Genomic DNA, 6,187 nt, shown 5'->3' with positions numbered 1-6,187 from the left:
GGCGGGGCTGCTCCCGGGCTGGACACGGAGGTGCTGGCGCAGTCCGACTAGCAGCAGCCGCTGCTCCCCGGTGGTTCAGAGCCGCGCGAGCTGAGCGTTTCGCCTACAAAAGCATCTTCGGATCGGTTTCCCACCGCCGAATGTGAGCGGCGAACTCACGAAGGACTCCCTCTTCCCCTTGCTCTGGCTGCGTGAGGCTGAGGCTAGGGGACTCGGGCCTGCTAGGAGGGAAGCGGGTTAAGTGAAGGAGCTGATGGCCTGGGCGGCACGGGCCCCGCTGCGGGACCCGCCTGCGCCTGGGGCCGCTCCTCCAAACGTCTCGGGCTTCGAACTTCGCACATGCTGTTCCCTGGCCTAAGCCATCCCGTAGTGAACCTGAGTTCTTAATTTAAAAAGCCGCTTAGACAGTGGGCAGTTTCCAGCTAAAACACTATTGTATTTGTTTTCTTACGATAGGTTGCTTGAGCCAATGTGACTGGCTCTAGGAGGAAATAAATCACATCTGTCAAAAGGGCCTCGAGTCGAAGGATAGGAGAAACCTCGAATTTGGTGGGTGCTGACCAAGGCACCATGCAAGGGGTTAACTTTGCTTTAGGGGGTGACCTGGCTGGCTGCTGCAGTTGCCGTTAATAGCCACCGAATGGATGAGACTCCAGATCCACCTCCTCCTGCGTTCCTCAAAACAGGAAGATGGAGAACTACGGAGAGCTACTTCCCAGAGGGGCCGATGGCAAGCCCTCCCTTCAAGGAAACTGGGGAAGTTGCCCGATTTTGATCGTTTCCATCCAAACACCCACCAGACAATATATACATACACATTTCTAAATTAACAGCATTGGCAAAAACTGAAAATACTTGTATTTAAAGTTGATGACAGTATGAAAACAAGAAATCCGTCCGGGCGCGGTGGGTCACGCCTGTAACCCCAGCACTGATCACAAGGTCAGGATTTCGAGACTAGCCTGGCTAACATGGTGAAACCCCCTTCTCTACAAAAATTGGCTGGGCGTAGTGGCGCGTGCCTGTATTCCCAGCTACTTGGGAGGCTGAGGCAGGAGAATAGCTTGAGCCCGGGAGGTGGAGGTTGCCGTGAGCAGAAATGGCACCACTGCACTCCAGCCTGGGCGACAGAGTAAGACTCTGTCCCCGCCCCCCTCCACCCAAAAAAAGAAAAAAAAAAAAGGAATCTTCTATGTTGTTGAGAGGGATGTTAATTAGTACCTTTATGGGGCAGTAACGTAACACTAAAATTTTTCGATGATTGTGCAATATTACTTCTGGGAACTTACCCTACAGAAATACTATAAAAAGTAATATGGACAAAAATCTTCACCATATAAATTGGGTAAATGTCTTTTGGAAAACAAATCATGGCCTGGCCACACAATGGTATGAAAAGATGCCCGTGTAAAGTGAAAAAAAGCATCTTGTCGAACAATCTGCATAGTATGACACCTTTATTGTGATAAATGATTCTGTGAAGGTATGTCTGGAAGCACATAACTAAACTATTAACAGCAGTTACCTCTGGGAAATAGGACAGGGATTTCAGGTTTTATTTTGGCCAGACACATTATTTTGATTCTAAATTCATCATTTATTTACTAACTTAGCATTACTATTGAGTACCAAATATTTGCCAGGGAATTGTTCTGGGAATACAGTAATAATTCAGTTTAAAAAAATAAAATCTTTGGAGCTTACATTCAAGTGGGAAACAACATGCAAATATAAACAACAAAGGTAAACCATATAGTATGTTTAAAAGTACAAAAGAGAGCCGGGAGTACAAAATACAGCAGGGAGATGAGACAGGAATGCCCCAGTAGCTGCCGCTTTAGATAAGCCTCAGTGAGAATGACACTTCAGGAAAGAAATGAAGAGGCTAAAGAGCCTGAAGAACATTTGGGTATTGCAAATAGTAAGTGCAAAGGCACGAAGGCCTGACCTGTTTTGGAGGCAGGGAGGACGGCAGGAGCAGGGTGAACACAGAGGTGATGGGGTCAGAGAAGGGAGAAAAGGGGTGCTTCATGTTTTGCCCAGCATTGAAGGCTATTGTGGACTTTTGAGTGCCATGGTCGTCTATTGGAGAGTTCTGAGGGTTGGCGTGATCTGACTTGGATCTCATGAAGAACATTCTGGATTCAATGTTGAAAACAAATGGAAAAAAGAAGAGAGAGCAGGGGCAGAGGCAGCAAGCTCAGGAGAAACAGCGATTAAGTAAACAATGGGTTTACTTGTTCAGTTTTGAGACTTCTTTATGTAATCTAGATGCAACTCATTTATCAGAAATGTTTTGCAAATATTTTTCTGCCACTCTACAGCTTGTCTTTTTGTTCTCCTTATGGTACCTTTCAAAGAGAAGTTCTCAATTTTGATAAACTACAATTTATCGATTTTTCCTTCATGGATTGTGCTTTTGGTGTTGGATTTAAGAAATCTTTTCCTAACCCAAGGCTGAACACGTTTTCCTTGTTGTCTTCTAGAAATTATACAGTTTTGGGGAACTATAATCCATTTGGACTTTAATCTTTGCCAGTGTTAAGATATGGATCAATTTGTTTTTAATTTTGCATCTGATGCCCAATTATTCCAGCATCATTTTTTCAAGACCTTTGCACCTCTGTCAAAAATGTTGTCCACATACATGTTGGGTTATTTCTGGACTCTATTCTGTTCCATTAGACCAATGCACAGCCAGCAGAAGGGACTGATCCCAAAAACATATGAGTGAATGAAGAGGAGTACTGGGTATGAAGCTTCTCATCTTTAGGTGTATCCTAAAGAAGAGTTACTGAACAAACACAGAGAAGCAGAAAAACTCCGGCACTGTTACATATGTGAAGAAAAGTTTCAAAATGATAACTAAACAATGTAAAATGAGGCAAAAAGGGGCCTCTACGTAGTGTTTACGTATGAGTGGTCTTAGAGAAGTGTGTGACTAAGTAGAACTAGATTGCAGAAGGCTGAAAGAGTAATGGCAGGGGGACCTACATATACCAAACAGTCACTAAGGAAGTGGCTAGGCCATCTCTCCCGGGTGAACCTTTCTCTGTGTTCCCCATGGCATTTTATTCATACCTCTGTAATACAATCTTTTGCTCATGCTTCTGTTCCATTCTGAGTTCCTTGAAGGGAGACATCATACCTCATTCAACTACAGTACTAAATACAGTGCTAGAAACAAAACAGACACCAAAATAAAAACATGGAGGAGGAGGGGAACGTTACCCTCTCAGCCCCTTGATACGTTAGTTCTCCTTATCACTACATGTTTGCAACAAGAGTAGCTATGAACTGTGGAGCGGAAGGGGGAAATTAATGGCCAGTTTCTGAACTTGACCATGCAATTTCCTTTGCTGAAAAATTTCAGCTTCACAGATTAAAGATGTCTATGGTTCAAATAGCATTTCCTCTATCACCCCTGCATTTAAAGTAAATAAAAATGCACTTGTTTGGGGGAAAACAATCATGGAAAAAATTCTGAACCTATAAACAAAGAAAAATTAGAAATAGTCTGAAGCAAAGGATCTCCTCAGGGCACTCAGAAGGAAAAAAACATCATGCAAGTCTTTCCTTTTTATCTGGGACATATGGTCAGGTATGTACAATGGATTTGATTGGTTTTACTCCAAGTATTCAGCTAAAAGACAACCTTAGTGAAACTGACTTTCTGATCTCGTAGCAGACATGCAGAAGTGGGCAGTAGCTTGCTATTGCACAAAATGTGGGGCCTTACTCTTCCCAGTGAGGACGGTCTACAGTTCAAGTTAGGGAGACAGAAGGGGAGGGATGTGTCCTCTGTAACTTTGCATTTAAATGTATACATAAAAGGGAGTCGCCACAGTCACATTTAACTGGAGTTGTTTTTCCTTCCTATTATAACATCTGGATTATCTATGCTGGCTAATAATGCATATTTCTGCAATCTTGCAATAACACAAAAACAAACAAAAAAACTAGACTACAACTAACATTCACTTTATTCAGTTTTGTCCTCTCAACTTAGAAGGCAACAAATGACCACATTAAAAAGGGAGCATTTCAGAATATATATACATAAAATTGGTCTGGGTACCCTAAGGTGTTTGCGTTGATAGAAAATTGACACCCCAAACTAAGTGTTCTACTTAGCTTCTACAATAGTTATTCCTAGACCTTAGATTAGTCATTACATTTTTATTTAAGGTACTATGTTACTTTCATGACTACAAAATGAGGCACTCGTACAAAACAGGAATGAAAACATACATATACTGTCTTGTCTTTATGTCGTATTAATGCCAAAGATATTGTCAGGGATTATTTTAAAGAAGCCCTTACTCATGATGGCTATTTTTAAAAATGGCACAGGACAGTAACAGGCTGAAAAGAAAACACCTGGTTGAGGGGACAAATTAAGTAAATACAAGACAGCTTAACCAAGGAAGTCAGCGAATCTCCACAAATGAGGCTTTTAATAATACTTTAGTGGTAAGACATTTTAGTTGGTTTTTTTTTTTTGATGGTTGAATAACATCCTAAAGAAGTATTTTAAATATAATCTTTTAATTTTACAATGTAGAAAACTTCTCACAGTAAGTAGAGAGCTTAGAGTACTAAACCCTGAAAATGAAAATAAGTAGCTAGCTTGGAAAGTTTTAAAAAGCGCCAGTGTTCTTATGGCACTACATTCTCCTGCACGTGTGCGTGTGTTCACGCACATTCGCAAACGCAATACAATGTAGAAATGTCCAGTGTTTCTGTTTTGTTTTAAAAAGTCATCAATTCAACCTAAATTCAAGAATTACACTTTAATAGTGGCATTTTGCCAATACAGAAATGACGTATCTTGGATCAAATCATTTTAAGGAAAGTTATTCTATATTACTTGAATAAGGGAAAGAAAATACACAAGACAAGAATCCACAATAATAGCAGTTACATTAAATGCTGAAATAAAAATTACTTTTTGTTTACATCTGGAATTGAGATGGCCCATCTTCATTGTTTCTCCAGAGTACTAAGAGGGGGGAAAAAGTCACCTAAAAACATGGGAAGTTTTTTAAGGCCAGCTATACACAAACGTCACATTGGCATTTTTCTTCAGTTTTCATCTCAACTATTAGTACTACATAGTTTAAAAATCAAACATAATTTACTAATAATGAACAACTGCACACTTCATACTATGACCGTTTGATAACTGGTCATGTAAAACTAACACCAAATGCTGATTTGTCTTCTATATATAAATAGTAAAAATAAAACAAAAAGGTCTTCTTTCCTAGTTAACCTTCTTGAAGGTTGTTTTAACCCAATATAAAATTAAGCAAAATTATAGTATAATTTAAAAAAAAATTTATGTGAAGAAGGGCAGCAATACTAACATTTTCTGAACTATGGGTTTTCAATATTTAAAAGGCTCTTGGTTAAATACTAAAACCCGGATGCTACCCAAGCAAATATTATGCTGGAAAATGCTTTCCCTATGAAAATACTTATCTCATTGAAAACAACACGATAAAGTACAATTGAAAAACTAGGGGAGAATTCTTAAGTAAGACAATATAAATTACCTGCCAGTAAAATGGAGGGCAATTTTTTGGCCATTCATATTGTTTGTTTACAAAACATTGATAAGATTCATTTAAAATTCTGTAGGATTAAGAATTTTTAACCTTTTGAAGTATCTGCCTAGGATCTCTTGCTGTTAAAACAGATATGTTCCAATGACTTTATACCAAGATCCACAAATTCTTTGAAAAATTAAAAAACAAAACAAAACAAAAAAAACCCCCCAAAATTAATATAATCAAGTTGGCCAGGCGTGGTGGCTCACACCTATAATCCCAGCACTTTGGGAGCCCAAGGAGGACGGATCACCTGCAGTCAGGAGTTCCGAGACCAGCCTGGCCAACATGGTGAAACCCTATCTCTACTAAAATAACTTAAATAAGCCAGGTGTGGTGGCACGCACCTGTAGTACCAGCTACTTGGGAGGCTGAGGCAGGAGAATCGCTTGAACCTGGGAGGCAGAGGGTGCAGTGAACCAGGATCGTGCCACTGCACTCCAGCCTGGGCAACAGAGTAAGACTCTGTCTCGGGGGCAAAAAAAAAAAAAAAAATTATATATATATATATATATATATATATATATATATAAAGTTATATGCTCAATTCAATAATAATGTTTTTCTCCCAAAGA

General features: G+C 39.9%; 1 long non-coding RNA gene across 1 annotated transcript; it reads left to right on the top strand.

The window, feature by feature from the left end:
- The first annotated feature begins 3 nt into the window (after positions 1-3).
- LOC104006350 (uncharacterized) lies at positions 4-5,285 on the top strand. Its single transcript, XR_680037.3, has 2 exons — positions 4-142; positions 457-5,285. It is a non-coding gene; the product is annotated as an uncharacterized LOC104006350 (long non-coding RNA).
- The last annotated feature ends 902 nt before the right edge of the window (positions 5,286-6,187 follow it).

This window comes from Pan troglodytes, chromosome 4 (assembly GCF_028858775.2).
Source record: "Pan troglodytes isolate AG18354 chromosome 4, NHGRI_mPanTro3-v2.0_pri, whole genome shotgun sequence".
In the NCBI taxonomy this organism is placed as follows: domain Eukaryota; kingdom Metazoa; phylum Chordata; class Mammalia; order Primates; family Hominidae; genus Pan; species Pan troglodytes.
The sequence above is the reverse complement of the archived record's forward strand: the minus strand, read 5'-3'. Positions and strand labels throughout refer to the sequence as shown.